Genomic DNA, 15466 nt, shown 5'->3' with positions numbered 1-15466 from the left:
CTATGTTGTTTAGTTCTATGATCACAGCATTTTTAAGAATTTTGTAATTACGAGAAAACTAACCAACCCAGTGATGCAATTAAATTTCTTTCAAGAATAGGTGATACCAAAGATGCATATATAAAATTTTTCTATTTGAATAGAAAAATGAATGAAACATGTATTATTTCTTCAGAATAAATATTTATTCATTTCTTTTAATTTAAAAAAACCTAAAATGAGACAGAACATGTGAAAATTCAGATCATGAACCTTTGGTGGTCAAAAACCCTTCAGGTCACAAAGTATTTGTTTCAGGGTTGGATTTCTACTAGAAGAAACCTATTTCTTCCGAAACAGTGGGAGAAACTGGAAGAAAATAAGAATGTGCACTAATTATTTACATAACATGCATATAATTAATGCTTGTTATTTCATCTCATTGGCTGTTAATAACAACAAATACGTTTTATAAACAATATTTTTTTGACATTTAATTATATAAATATCTCACCAAGATGTACAATATTTAATTTTCCAATAAAGCACACATATTAAAACAAATTATTTAAATTATTGCACAAAATGTTTATCTGAGTTAAAAAATATTATACAATTTAAAGTATAATTAATACATGTTTGTAGAAAATAATTTTATTGAATGATTTTTTTATGGTAAAACTAGTACTAGTTAGGAACTTCAAAAAGCTGATCATTGGTTTGATCAAAACTTTCTCCATGAGTTAGTTTCATATGTTCAGCACATTTTTCCAATTACTTGGCAATATTTAACTATAAGGAGTATTTTGCCTCGTGTAACAAAAGTGTAAAAGTATTTTAGGAATCATCATACAGAAATGCCAATCAAAGATGCTGTCAAATTTCGGAAAAGGAAGCATAAAAATTTTATTCACACGTCCTCCAAGACACATTCTTTCTTAGTTCCAAGAAGAAAAAAGTAAAGAGAAAACCTCCAACTTTTTACAGTCTATCATGATCGCGTGACCTTGAAAAAGTGGTTTTACCATTTCGTATAATGTACTGTATATTGTATTGATATATACGCGGGTTGTTGAAGAATAAGATGACTGATTTCTAATTGCTTCTGTGAATGAGGGATTGTGTACAGTTTTGAAATTTCAGAGTTTTTATCTCCCTGTAGATTCCTCTCCCCCCCCCCCCAGTTACAATTTTTTAAAGGAAATTACAATACTTTTGCGGCTATCTGCCGACATTCAAAGGCAGCTTCTAGATGGCTTACCTTGTTCCTACAAGATTGCGAATGCACATTTTTTGAAAATTGTTTAGGATTCAGAACTTCTGTTCAAATTGCAAAATATTTTCCAAGATTGTTAAAAAAACCGAATCTTTAAAAACTCTACCTTGAATATCCAGTTTTTTCATGTAGCTGCTGTGTGGTATGTAGTCACCGTTTCGCATCACGAAAATCACGGGTGTGTATGCAGAATCGATTTTTGGAGGGGGCACAAGGATTTCTTCCACAGAAATTGTGGGCCACTAACACAAAAAAAATTCTAAATTCTTCTCTACATATAAGAGTGTATTTTAATTCTCTACAAAAGTATTTGTAATTTTTAATTTCTTAGTGGGGGAGGGGGCACGGAATCCCATTCTCCTACTCATCTCAGATTTTTCCCTTTGATGAAAATCCGGGTTCTGAACCCGCGATTCGGCAGTGGCAATAGACTAAAAATACTATTTTCTAAGGTTTTGTAATTTAGTGTTGGCTATTCCTTTGAAAAAAAGCTCTGGTTGCCATGATGGTCACATAGACCTACAACACAGATGTATACATTAAATTTCAAATCCATGAATTACTAATTTGGAGAATAAATGCAGGACCACAACTGGGGGAACAGATGGACCTGGGCTCTGGACTAGAGTGGGGTGCCGAATTCAACTTCTATAGTTGCTTCTTCTACATTACACGAGGGTGCCCTAATGCGTGCTTGCCCTGTTTGAGAAAGCATTTAGTTGCAACCCTAGATAGATGGCACCACCTACGGAACACTAAACATGTCAAATGCGGGGCACACACACAAGCACACTGTTAAGTTTCACCAACATAGTTCCCAAGGCCGTGTCCCCCCCCCCCCCCCGAAATGTGAGAAAATGACTGAAAAAAGGAGAAAAAGATGGCCAAATCTATTGTTCGGCCACTGTGGTTTCCCTCTCCCTCCGAACGAAATCTCTGGCTATGGGCCTGATAGCTTCCATATCAGGGGCGTAGCCAGAAATTTTGTTCGGGGGGGGGGGACACTTTCATTTCAGAGGGGGACCAAAGTGACAGAACAATGGATTTGACCATCTTTTTCCCTTTTTTCGGTCATTTTCTCACATTTTGGGGGGGGACCAGACCCCCCCCCCCGCTACGCTCTTGTTCCATATCCAGGTGTGAAAATATGTGTCAGTTAAATAGCTACAGATCAGAGTGGTGGACCATCAGGGAGGGAAAATAAAATCATTATACCAGGAAATCGCTTCGCAAGGATTTTGCAAGGAGAATCAGAAGATGAGTGTGAGAGAGAGACAGAATCTCATTTGTGCTGCAAATTTAATCAAAAGATTATTGAAAGAGTTAAAATCAATCAGAAGGGATTCTATTGATTGATTTTATTATTAGTATATTTGTAAATGTGTGTATCCAACTTTTAATTACAGTGGATCCTGCTTATAACGTTTTTTAAAAAACAGTCATAAACAAATGTTGTAAGCAGTAAAAACACTTTAAATGGGAAATCTTAATGAGAATTACTTGGTAAGACTTATTTTTGTTGTCCCAACTCTCAGTGGAAAAACATTCTAAATGGGAACGTTATAAGTGGGATTGGCTGTATATTTGTTTTAGATCTATTACATGTGTTAAATTCTATATGTTAAATCCTCAGTGCTTCTTTATCTACACTGCTCAAAACAATTAGGGGAGCAAGCAAAAAAGTGAAGAAAACCGTGCGAGACAGCCACGTATTGGCATACAATGGATAGTACACGCGTATCAATGCGCAATACAGAAAAAAGACGCAAAAAAATTTGGAATTAAGCTTTAATTCTTTGAAAATATGGAAAAAACATGAGAAGATGATTTAGGGCAACAATTTGGTTACATGTAAACGATAAAAAAAAAGTACTGTTTAGACATGATGCATGAGTTTTAATAGGGCGTGTGGTCTCCTCGAACAGCTAAGACTGCTGCACACCTGTTTGCCATGGATGCAATGAGGTTATCGATCAGACTTTGGGAAATACTGTTCCACTCCTCAAGAAGTGCAATCTGCAAGTCTCGGACAGTAACAGGCGGCCTTGGTCGCGCAGCAATGCGTCGTCCGAGAAACATGCTCGATTGGATTCAGGTCAGGAGAGCACACTGGCCATTCCATACGCTGTATTGTTTCAGCTTCAAGCATGTTCTCCACCAGACGAGCTCAATGCGGTCGGGCATTATCATCCTGGAAAACAAAGGAATCTCCAATGGCTCCAGCGTAAGGGATGACACGAGGTCGCAGTATCTCGTCTGCATACCTTCGGGCCGTCAAAGTGCCATTCCGAATGATATGCAGGTCCGTACGTCCACCTATGCTGATTCCACCCTATACCATCCAACCAGCTCGTCTGTATTGTGACCTTTCATGAACGAATGCGGGGTTATTTCCAGTGCCCCTGTCCCTCCATACCAGAACACGTCGGGTGTCACACTCCAGACTGAATCGGGACTCGTCTGTAAACAGCACTTGGCTCCAATCATGTTGCTCCCAATCTCGATGTTCAGCAGCCCATCTTCTTCGGGCCGAACGGTGGCGTGGGGTCAACGGAATGCAGACTATTGGCCTACGTGCATAGAGCCCTCCCTCATGAAGCCAATTACGTATTGTTTGGCTGGACACCCTTCGTCCTGTTGCCAAGAGCAACCGTCTTTGCAGCTGCGTAGCATTCTTTGTTTTGTTTCGGCAGGCTGTTAACCGTATATACCGGTCATCAGTTGCGTTGCTGTAGTGGCGCGTGGCCGACCTTGCCCTGTTCAACGTCTAACATTTCCTGTTTCTTGGAATCGATTCCACAGCTTTGCAACAACACTTCTGGCGACTCCAACAGCGTCCGCGACACTACGTTGTGTTTGCCCGGATTCCAGTCTGCCTATAACACGCCATGCCATGGATTTCAGTAAATCACGTTGTTGAGACATCCTCAAGTCACCTTGTCTCAAAAAAAAATACTGCGCAATCAAATTTCACAGTTACGGCAGTAAAACAGACGTTTCTGCAACATCCTGATTTCTGCCCTTATCTCCTTTTTCTGGTTTTTGACGTCATGATCTTTGATTTGCATATGAAGTTTTCTTCTTCTGTTTCCTGCTAGGCTTTAAATTATGATTCATTTTATGTTACTTATGGGTATACATCTTTGTGTAATTTTGTTAAAACCATGTGCTCCCCTAATTGTTTTGAGCAGTGTATTTCAAATGGTCAGTGCTTCTCAATGGGCTTCTTTGCAAGCTTTTCCTACTAGTAGACAATGAAAGTAAATGAACCTTTGGATAGAGAACATGTTATACCTCCTTCTCCTACCCAGAACATGACCTGCTGCTGTCTCAATGAAGAGATATGAGCCGGTGATCAAAGACCTGGGGCATGCTGGAAAAAATTCATAGGTAAAACAATTCATTCATAGGATATCAGTGAATTATGCGGAAAGGGACCATACTTTTTCCAAGATAATTTTTTTTCAAGAGGGACCCACTTTCACTCAAAAAGGACCCTGATTTTATGAATAACCTGGGTCCTGGACCCTAGGTAAATTAGAGTACAGTGGCATCTCTGATCATAGGACTGGTATATGATCGACAGATGTTCCCTATGCAATAAGACCAAAACTTCTGAGAGACATCAGATATAAAAGCCAATTGAAATGCTCAGTGGAACTTTGTTTAATGAGCAGTTTTATCAGAGCTAGGCAAATGCCTGAAAAACTGTCTGACAACAATCGTTCCTGGGCCTCAACAATCACTTTCAGAATGTTTACTTTGGTTACCATGGTTCCCTAACAGTGTGTTTCAGATGGGCATTTGCCTTTGCAATGGTTTTTAACTTTTTAAATGCTGCAAATATTATAGTTTATTCCTTTATAATGGTTTATCTACTGTCAATCCACCCAGTAATTGAAGAAAATCCTGGCAGCGCTGGGTGTTATAGCTAGTAATCGCAACACAATAATATAATGAATAATGTGAAAATATCAAAAATATTATAATAAATAATACAATCTATATATATAAAATCTATATTCTGTGTGTATGTTCTCTATACAAATCTACAATTTTGGGCTGATTTTCATAAAATTTTGCATATACTCAAAACAGGACGCGACTTGAACAATAGGCTGATTTGATGAAAAGTTTGTCGGGCTGCGAAAAACTATCAGGCAACAACAGTTTGTGGGCCTCAACAATTACTTTTAGAATGTTTACTTTGGTTGCCATGGTTTCTTAACAATGCGTCTCAGACATGTTTATTTTTTTACAATGGTTTTTTTTGTCACTTCTTCAATGCTCCCCAGTATATTAAGAAAACCCCAGCAGTGCCAGGTGATATAATAATATACAGGGTGCATAAGTAACAGGGTGTATAGTATGTTACTGGTAAACTGTTGATTCTAGAGGCATACGTCCAATTAGAAAAGGTAGCCAAATAGCATGTAGTGCTCAGATATGTCATTCATGTTGCGAGGGGTTGTATAGTTATAAAAAAGGTTACATTTTTATTTTGATATGGGCACCCTTTGCTCAAGAACCAAATTACAAAGCTATTGCCAACAAAAGAAAAAAATCCATGTTTCTAAGTGCAATTCATTTAGAAATGTGGAATTTCTGCAAATATTTTTTTGGCATCGGGAGAGGATTGCAACAACTTTGTAATTTGGTTCTTGAGCACAGGGCGTCAGTACAAAAAGTTAATTATTTTATTTTAGTAACTATACAGCCACTTGCACCATGAATGACATATCTGAGTACATGTTATTTGAATATTTTTTTTATTGGAAGTATGCTTTACCATCAATGGTTTGCCAGTACCATACGCCCTGTTTCCTATGCACCTTGCAGTTGTAATGAATAATTCAATATCCCCATAAATTAATACAAGATATAATAATGTTTACTAAAAACTAAATGACAAGAGGGGGATGGACTATAGTTTAGAATGATCTACTCACTCTCTGGGCTCTCTGTTGTTTGGAAACTTATTCTTATTCGAAAAGAACGTATCCAATGACACTTGCTTTTTCCTCCTCCTTGAGATTGTATTATTTGTAGCCAAATTCGTACTTCGCATACTGCTACTGCTGTACTGCGTTCTGTTCTAAAAAATGTCATTTTTTTTCAACCTCATTTCTTTTTTTTCATAAATTTCCAAATCTCATTTACAGCAAAGGGTTCTTCCTCCTTCTCAGACAAGACCCCTCCATAAACTTCATCAGTTCATCTGTGATCAGAGATCCATCAATTCATCTGTGGTCAACTCTAGGCCACTCCCCAACTAGGTTCCTCCACTAATTCTTGAATGTCGTTCTCATACACCTCCAGTCCCATAGTATTTCCCAAGGACACAATCTCTTTGACAAGCTACAGGGTGATCCAACAGTCACAAGACCTTTGAAAACTTTTTAAATATATACGATAGAAAGATGCGGTTTTCACAGATATGCTTAGAAACGCTTAGGATTTTATTTTTCATAAAAGAAAAAAAATTCAGAATAGTTATGCTTTTCAACAGATGGCGCTATTGTATAATGTCAAAAAGTACTTAACATGCATTTCATAAGCTGGTGAGCTCATTATGCAACATTCACACAAGGATGTTGCTCAGATTTTTTTTTTTAGATTAAGATTTAGTTGTGAGAAACGTTTCTGTTCAAAAATTCATTATACCTTGATTGGCAGACATGTTATCTTTGTTAGAAATGCCCTATTAGTTGAATTGCAGTGCCATCTGTTGAACAAAAATGTAATTATTCCGAATTTTTTTTTTATTTTCGAAAATAAAATTCTAGATATATCTAAGCATATCTGTGAAAACCGCACCTTTTTGTTTTACATTGTTGAAAAGTTATCAAGTTTTCAAAAGTCTTGCGACTTTTGGATCACCCTGTATTTCTTATTTTCATGAGCTATCCTCTCAGTCACATTCAATAATGCAACCTGCCCAGTTTTTCCCAAGCATGTTGAAAATTATTTGAAGGAGAATATGGATATTAATGTTTGTGATCCTGATCATTGTACTGGATTAAATTGTAATGGAGTCATCATGGTAAAGATCTTCAAAATTTTAAAAATGATTGTTAATTAAGGGTTCTTTTGGTGACCCCATCTTAGGCAATATTAATTATTTGAGGCAGTGTAGAATGTTAATCTTGTAACGTCTTTTGTTGTATAGTTAGCCCTTTTATTCTTTCTTTAATATTGTGCAACTCGGGGATGTAGACTTCTCATAGAGTCTTGCGATGTTGGCTACTCCCATACAAAGTGCTCTCTTAACTCATGGTGTCCACCTGGGTACCTCAAGAAGAGGAGGCTTCACAAAAATGAGTTCTGGTTGAAATTTTTGACAATAATTATATAAATTTGCTAGGTAGACCCTTCGAAAAATCACTTGGCCCGAGGTGCTTATGATGCTCTTGAGACTACCCTGGTCCCATACCTTGCTTATGCTTTTTAATGATTTTAAGTTCCAGAGTAATCTCATCTTCCTATACAGCTTTTCTTCTTAACCTTTGTCATAAAGGCCATTGTTGCAGCTCACATACTAAATCAACAGAGAACAGAGTGACTGTACTTGAATGCAGAATAAAACAGCCTTTGTGGTGCTGCGATTGTTAAGAGAAAGCGCTCGCATCCGGGGGAGGAAGAAAACAATTCATTGGTCTTGCTTCCCGTGCTCGACAAGGTTGTATCACCTTCGTATAAATAAATTTCTTGTTATCTATTTTGTTGTTTTGTGAAGCAAGAGTTGGTGACCCGTCATTTAATGATATCCAATCCACCAGAGCAACCACCTGCAATGTTCCAGGTTGCTGTCAAAGCCCCACTATTTTGGGCCAAACAACCCCATCTATGGTTCAAACAATTGGATTCTCAGTTCCTGGCGAGTGGAATTACCTCCAATGCCACTAAATACCACACAGCCATTGCAGCCATGGATACAAGTGTTTTGGCACATGTGAGCTACCTCATCATGAATCCACCGGCAGCACCAGATATTTCCGTAATACCCCCTTCGGCAGCTGATAGAAATAAACCACAGCCACTACTACTCATGCTTACTGCGGCAAACAGTTCTACAATAAAAACATACGGAAAGAAAATGATAAAAGTAAGTTTCAGATTAGCAAAAACGTTTTCATGGGTGTTTACCATTGCTGATGTATCTCGACCAATAATCGGTGCCGATTTTCTCAAAAGATTCCGACTCACTGTGGATTTGGGAAACCAAGTTTTATTCAACAACGGGGTGAACGGTCTACAACCGGAACAACTGTTTCTCCAACTGTGTCCCCTGCAGTAACTGTGGACATGAAATTTTCTACAATCTATTACAAGAATATCAAGAGCTCACGGAAGAAACATCAATTCCAGTGCAAGCAACTCACGAAACGGTGCATCACATCGAAACTACAGGAGTACAGGTTTACGCGAGAGCCCGTCGATTAGGCCCAGAGATGCTGCGAGCTGCCAAAGCTGAGTTCAATAAAATGATTACCATGGATATATGTCGCCCTTCAAATAGTCAGTGGTCTAGTCCCCTCCACATGGTGAAAAAATCAGACGGTTCGTGGAGATGCTGTGGCGATTATAGAACTCTCAACGCGAAGATGGTTCCTGATAGATATAGCATTTGGAATATTATGGATTTTACTATGGAACTGCACGGTAAGTGCATCTTCTCTACCATAGACATGAAACGTGCTTATCATCAAATACAATTGTATGCTTCCGATGTACTAAATCTGCTATTGTCACCCCTTTCAGACTCTTTGAATTTAAGGTCCTCAGTTTCGGGTTGCGAAGCGCAGCACAAACATTTCAGCGCTATAGAGATGAAATATTGTGGTTTGTGTTTCCCTTATCTAGACGACGTGTTAATTGCATCTTCAAACCTTGAAGAGCACGTCTCTCATGTGTGTGAGATCTTGAAACGTCTGCGTCAACACGGATTAAAAATCATTATCGACAAATGCGTGTTCGCATGCAGTTCAATTAAGTTTCTAGGACATTTAATCAACTCGCAGGGCATTAGACCGCTACCAGCCAAGGCAATGTCATTTACTCTTACCCAATGTAACGTGCCAATGGGCCCCCGGCGTAAAAGTCCAAAGTCGCCTTCACATAAAAACATTTATGCTTACCTTTGTTTCTATTCATCGGCAGCGGTGGTTGTATGGTGACGATCAAGGCTGATCGTGATGATGTCCGCCTGCGATCGCGTGCAAATGAGGTGACCTTGGAGCCGATCGGCTTGGTTAGACACATGCGGTTGGGAGTTTTTCCTTTTAAATACCGGCCGTACGTTGTAACAACGCTCGCATCTCCTCTTCCTTTGTTGTGTTCGTTCAACTGAAACCCTCTAGATGGATGGTTCTCCGTCTTGCTACCACTTCATTTGGCCTTCGGCTGGGAAAATGATCCAATAGTTGTTCAAAATGAAATAGATCAAGTGTCTAAATTTGTTTCCTGGCAGGTCCGGAACCGAAAAGATTATTTTATCTTCATAGTTGATATTGGACGGAAAAAAAATAGCAGCTGGCCTCATCAAGGGTACATGCAATAACGTAACATCTTGGTGATCCGGATCTCAACCGAGAGGCCCCCTGGAGCTGATCGAGGTGATCCGGCCCTCAACCGAGAGGCCCCCATTGGAGTAGATCCGGCCCTCAACTGAGAGGCCCCCCTGGAACTGATCGAGGTGATCCAGTCCCCAACCGAGAGACCTCCGCTGGTACTGACCAAGCTATACTGCACTGAAGTGACTATCAGCGTCGGGCGTCTGACCGGCAAATAAGACTGACCATAACCGGTGAGAGCATTCCTTTTTGTCAATATTGAATAGAGGGTTTTATGTCGAATTGATCTAGTGTTAAAATTGTGTAACTTACATCCGAACTTAATAAATAATATTTTCATGCGAAAGTTTAGTTGTGATAATTTTCCACTTGTCGTTTGCTATTAAAAATTACTGGATATTTTGAACTGGACAAGCAACTCCCACAAGGGACGTTGCACCAAGACCCAAAACAAGGCAGAACTTGATTTGTCGGTATGTTAAATTTTTACCGTTGCTTTTGACAGAAAGCGGCTGCGACACAATTGCCACTGCATCTAGTACTTCGAAATTGTACACATCACGACAAAACACCTATAACCTGGACACCAGAGCTCGTTAAAGCTTTTGATGACACAAAACTCGATGTTACAGAATCAGTTCTTTTGACACACCCGAAGCCCTATTTTCCAATCGCACTCGCGACAGATGCCAGCAACATAGCTATCGGCTCAGTGGTACAACAACGCCTCAATGATAGCTGGCAGCCGCTCTGGTTTTTCCCCCGCAAACTGAGAGATAATGAAAAGTGATACAGTGCTTATGACCACACACACGTGGCAATTTTTGCATCGATCATTCACTTCCGATATTTATTGGAGGGTAAACCTTTCACGATTTTCACAGATCATAGACCGTTAGTATTTTTTTTCAATCAGAAAGCCAACACACTTTCTCCTAGACAAATTAATCAATTTAATTTAATTTCTCAGTTTACAACTGATATTCATCATATCAAGGGTAAAAGCAATGTAGTAGAGGATGCTCTCTCGCAAGCAGGAGTTGACCTACTTTTTCCTTCTTTCATGAATTACGACCTCATCGCCGAAGCATAGAAGAATGACCTTGAACCAGGGATCTTTGGTTTAAACCAAGTGGTTTTTTTTCAAAAATCAAATAAAAGTGGCCTAAATATTTTTTTCCCCTTGAAAAATGTCATATTGGTTGATTTATAGCCAAAATGTTTCATTTTTACCACATTTTATATCCTTGGGGTACATTCTGATGGTATATCTTTAAATGACATAATATTTTATAAGTGGTTTTTTTTTCCAGTGTCTCATAAAAGTGGGCAGAATATATATATTTTTTTCATGTGAAGTATCTTAGTCATTTAAAGTTATATATAAAAGCCAAAATTTCTCATTCTTACAACATTTTCTAACCTTTGGCCACATTCTGATGCTCTATGTTTAGCAAATTCATGAATAAGGATTACATCACACATCTAAATGTAGTGGTGTATTATCCCACAGGGTTTCTTTTTCCCTTCACAGAGGCAGCTACAGTAGTGACACCATCATGCTAGGGGCAGGTGGTTCTATAATCCAATAGACACCAGCTGTCCTTGAAGGACAAAGACTAGTGTACTAGTTGTTACATTACCTCACATACATTTTCATTTTCTTTCCCATAAGAAGTAGCACATCTCCTACTGTATATTTCCCAGTCTTAATATTCAATAGTTTTTTTTTATACTTTCATACACACACTGTTAAGCCCAGTTAATCAAGGTTCTACTGTATGGTAGTAAATTGATGAATAAGGATTACATCACACATCTAAATATAGTGGTGTGGGTGGTTATCTCACAAGTTTCTTTTTCTCTTCACAAAGAAGCAGCAACAGTAGTGACACCATCATTCTAGGGGCAGATAGTCCTATAATCCAACAAAGACACCAGCTGTCCTTAAAGGACAAAGACTAGTATACTAGTAGTTACATTACCTCATACATTTTCATTTTCTTTCCCATAAGAAGTAGCACATCTCCTACTCCCCCAGTCATTTAATCTCCCAGTCTTAATATTCGATAGTTGTTTTTTTTTAATACTTTCTCACTGTTAAGCCCAGTTAATCAAGGTTCTACTGTATGGTAGTAACAGATTTATGAAAAATAATCAGCTATATACAGGGTGATTATAATTTGAGAGTTTTGACTCCAAAACTATACAATAAATACTGGTCAGAATGACTTCAAAATTTGCATGGCTATTCCTGAAGCAATGGAAGTTTCTTTCGCAAAAGGAAAAAAAAGTGCAAGTAGTGCAAAATGTGCAAGTAGATGATGCTGTACTTGGCGAGGAGTATAATCTATTTTGTGCAACCACATCATTTCGGCACTTCCACAGCATCATTGTGTAGATAGAACTTCTATCAAGATGCTCATTGCAATACCAGCAAAGCAGCTGCTGAAGACCCATTTTGGCAGGATGCACCTTAACCCTTGCAATTTCTGGCTGTGGGGGGTACCTCAAAATGTTATAAACAATGGTCAGATTGCAAACTTTGATGAATTGTAATCTCCAGCACATTCCCTATATGTTAGAAGTTCCTCAGGAATATTAACGGGGAGGGGGGGGGCATTTGGTTTAATAAAGCTGAATTGCAAGCACATCCGCATCATGACTATGGCATACTCTGATCTGTTGTTGAACAAGAATTTTTGTGCTTTCAATCTCATAGCCAGAACACGGTAGATGACATATTTAACATTTCTTAAATAAGAGTTGTAGTTATTTGTTCAATTACTTCGTTTTTTGTGATGTTTCCATGAATTATGAAATTGTGCAATGCTATAATTAAGTTATCATTTTGCCATGGCTGGCTATCGTTTCTATTCTGCGAGCAAATTTCCCCCATGTTTGATGATGTCATTAATTTTACATTTTTAAGTATTTCTTCCCCTTTATCAAATAAAATTGAATTTTTTCAGGAATATTCATGTCAATTTTCAAGTCATTCTGACAATCATTATTTTTTTACAGTGTTTTGAAATCAGAACCTTAGTTATAATCACCCTGTATATCATAAATCATTGGTAATTAATCTGCATTATTTATGCTTCATTAAATACATTATATTCACCTAATTTTTATTACTTTTTGCAAAATAGCTTCCTAATTAAGTATACTGAAAGTAACTGGAGAAAGACCTTTATATATTTTATGATTAATAATAACATTAAAAGAATTTTAGAACACACAGTAATCTATTGAGTTAAACAAGAAATAATTGCAAAAGTTGGGTTTTGTTGAAATGTAAGAAATATTTATTGATTAATTAATATGGGAATAGTGTTAATTACATTAATAAACATTTTATTTTAATTAATTATTAGAAGTTTGAATTATTTCTCAGAAATTTTGTTAATAAAAGTTTTTAATGTTAATACTATTTAAAACAAAAAACCGGTTTAAACCAACCCTGCCTCGAACTGATCAGTTGCTTGACGGAAATGTACCATCTTCACTCGTTTTTTTTTTTATTGGACTGAACACTACACAGAAAACATACAATCAAAACTGAAAATAAAGGGAAAAAAATTACATTACAATGACACACACTCTGTGATCCCAAGAGACTACACTCCGGTGGGTCAATATAAATTAGATTCAAGAGTTAATTGGATTATGCGACAGCCTCGTTAATGTACTGCTTGGTTAAATAGTTTATAAAGTCTTATTTATATTTTTAGTTTTTTCCCCTTTTTTTTTTTAGCTGCAGAAAGAAAAACATGCGTGGAATAGTTTATTATGTTTGTATTTACATATATACTAACATAATAAACTATTCCGTTGGCATACATGCATGGTCATATAATCACATGTATTTTTCAGTTGCTAGCAGAAATGATTATATTTTTTAATTTTTCAATTTTAAAAAACAACAGCTCTCTTCCCCATCTGGAAAAACACAACTTTTTTTCGATACCTCGACGTCTAAACCACGACCGTATATCCCGAAACAATATCCTTTGGAAGTGTTCAAAATGATTCATCAACCTGCGCATCCTGGTGTTAAATCCGCTGTTAAAATGATCATCGACCATATATGTGTGGGCGAACATGAAAAAAGACATCCGACATTGGGCTCAAGCGTGCATCGAGTGTCATAAGTCCAAAATTCATCATATCAGCCCTCATAAATGTATTGGACAGTTCGTATCTCCATCCCAACGATTTAGTCACGTGCACATCAACATAGTGGGCCTGCTTCCATTATCAGAAGGTTTTTGATACTGCCTCACTTTTTAGATTGCTTTTCAAGATGGCCCAAAGCCATTCCTATAGCAGATATTACTGCTGAGACTGTTGCTAAGGCTTTCATATATGTCTGGGTTGCAGGGGTTGGAGTACCAGAAATGATCGTTACAGATCAAGGCCGACAATTTCAGAGTGATCTATTCCGATCTCTCTGCAAACTACTGGGGATCAAACAAAATCGTACCACTCCATACCATCCGGAAGCGAATGATGTCGTTGAAAGGTGGCATTGCGTCCTTAAAGCAGTGATCAAGTGCCATTCCTCAACTGATTGGGTGGCAGTATTGCCAATCATTCTTCTAGGACTAAGAGCGGCAGAACTGGAATGCTTCACATCTGAACTGGTATATAGTGAATTAATTAAACTTCCTGGCAAGTTCTTCTCAACTTCAAACACAGATGTCAATGACAAACAGTTGCGCACTGAGTTACAACAACACTTTTCAAAAATTGGACCTCTCCCAGCGTCTCACCATAATAAATCCGAAACATTCATCCATAAATAACTTGATCATTCCACTCATGTTTTCCTTCGCAATGATGCTGTCAAGAAGCATTGAAGTGCCCATATGATATGAAGTGATTGCAAGGCCCAATAACACTACCACCATCAGATGCAAAGGGGGAAACGTATGTGTAAACATTGCACGAGTGAAACCAGCGCATATTGCCACTAACAGTGATAGTACAAACAGGAACCCATTGTGACTCGTTACGGCAGAGCAAGTCGTCCCCAGAATCACCTCATTTTATAAGTGCATGTAATTCGTCTTTATGTGTGTATATGTTTTTTTTCTTTTGTTGTCAATAATTAGGGGGGTAGTGTGGCACTGCGATCGTTAACAGAAAGCGGACGCTTTCCAGGAGGAAGAAAAGAATTCATTGGTCTTGCTTCCCACGCTCGACAAGGTTGTACCACCTTCGTATAAATAAATTTTTTGTTATCTATTTTGTTGTTTTGTGAAACAACACCTTTAAGTGCATACACGCAATGCTACGTCTAGTTTCATATCGTAATCAGCCATGCTCACACATGTTTATTTTGCAATTGATTCACACTGGCTGGAGACTATAGTGGAGAATATTACCCACAATGTATACCACAGTTTGTGTGTGTAGGTCATAGTTTCCCAAACTTTTCGTTCCATCGACCCTTCTTCAGAAATTTTTTTCTCTCATCGCCCCCAACTCAACCGAACCCATAGAATCCTATGTTAAATCCGTAACTTCTACCGCCCCCCTGAACCATTCCATCGCCCACCAGGGGGCGATATTGCCCACTTTGGGAAACACTGGTGTAGGTAATGACAAAAACCATCGGCTCCGTTGTGATAAA

The 15466-nt window shown here is 38.1% G+C and overlaps 1 protein-coding gene across 4 annotated transcripts in view; it reads left to right on the top strand.

Annotated features, from left to right (window-relative positions):
* Positions 1 to 15466, top strand: part of Vps13D (vacuolar protein sorting 13D) — a 561523-nt gene that overhangs the window by 349045 nt on the left and 197012 nt on the right. The window lies entirely within an intron of this gene.

Source organism: Pholcus phalangioides, unplaced genomic scaffold (assembly GCF_987345545.1).
Source record: "Pholcus phalangioides strain wild (caught in Gottingen) unplaced genomic scaffold, Ppha-v1.0 ptg000014l_1, whole genome shotgun sequence".
Classification (NCBI taxonomy): Eukaryota; Metazoa; Arthropoda; class Arachnida; order Araneae; family Pholcidae; genus Pholcus; species Pholcus phalangioides.
The sequence above is the reverse complement of the archived record's forward strand: the minus strand, read 5'-3'. Positions and strand labels throughout refer to the sequence as shown.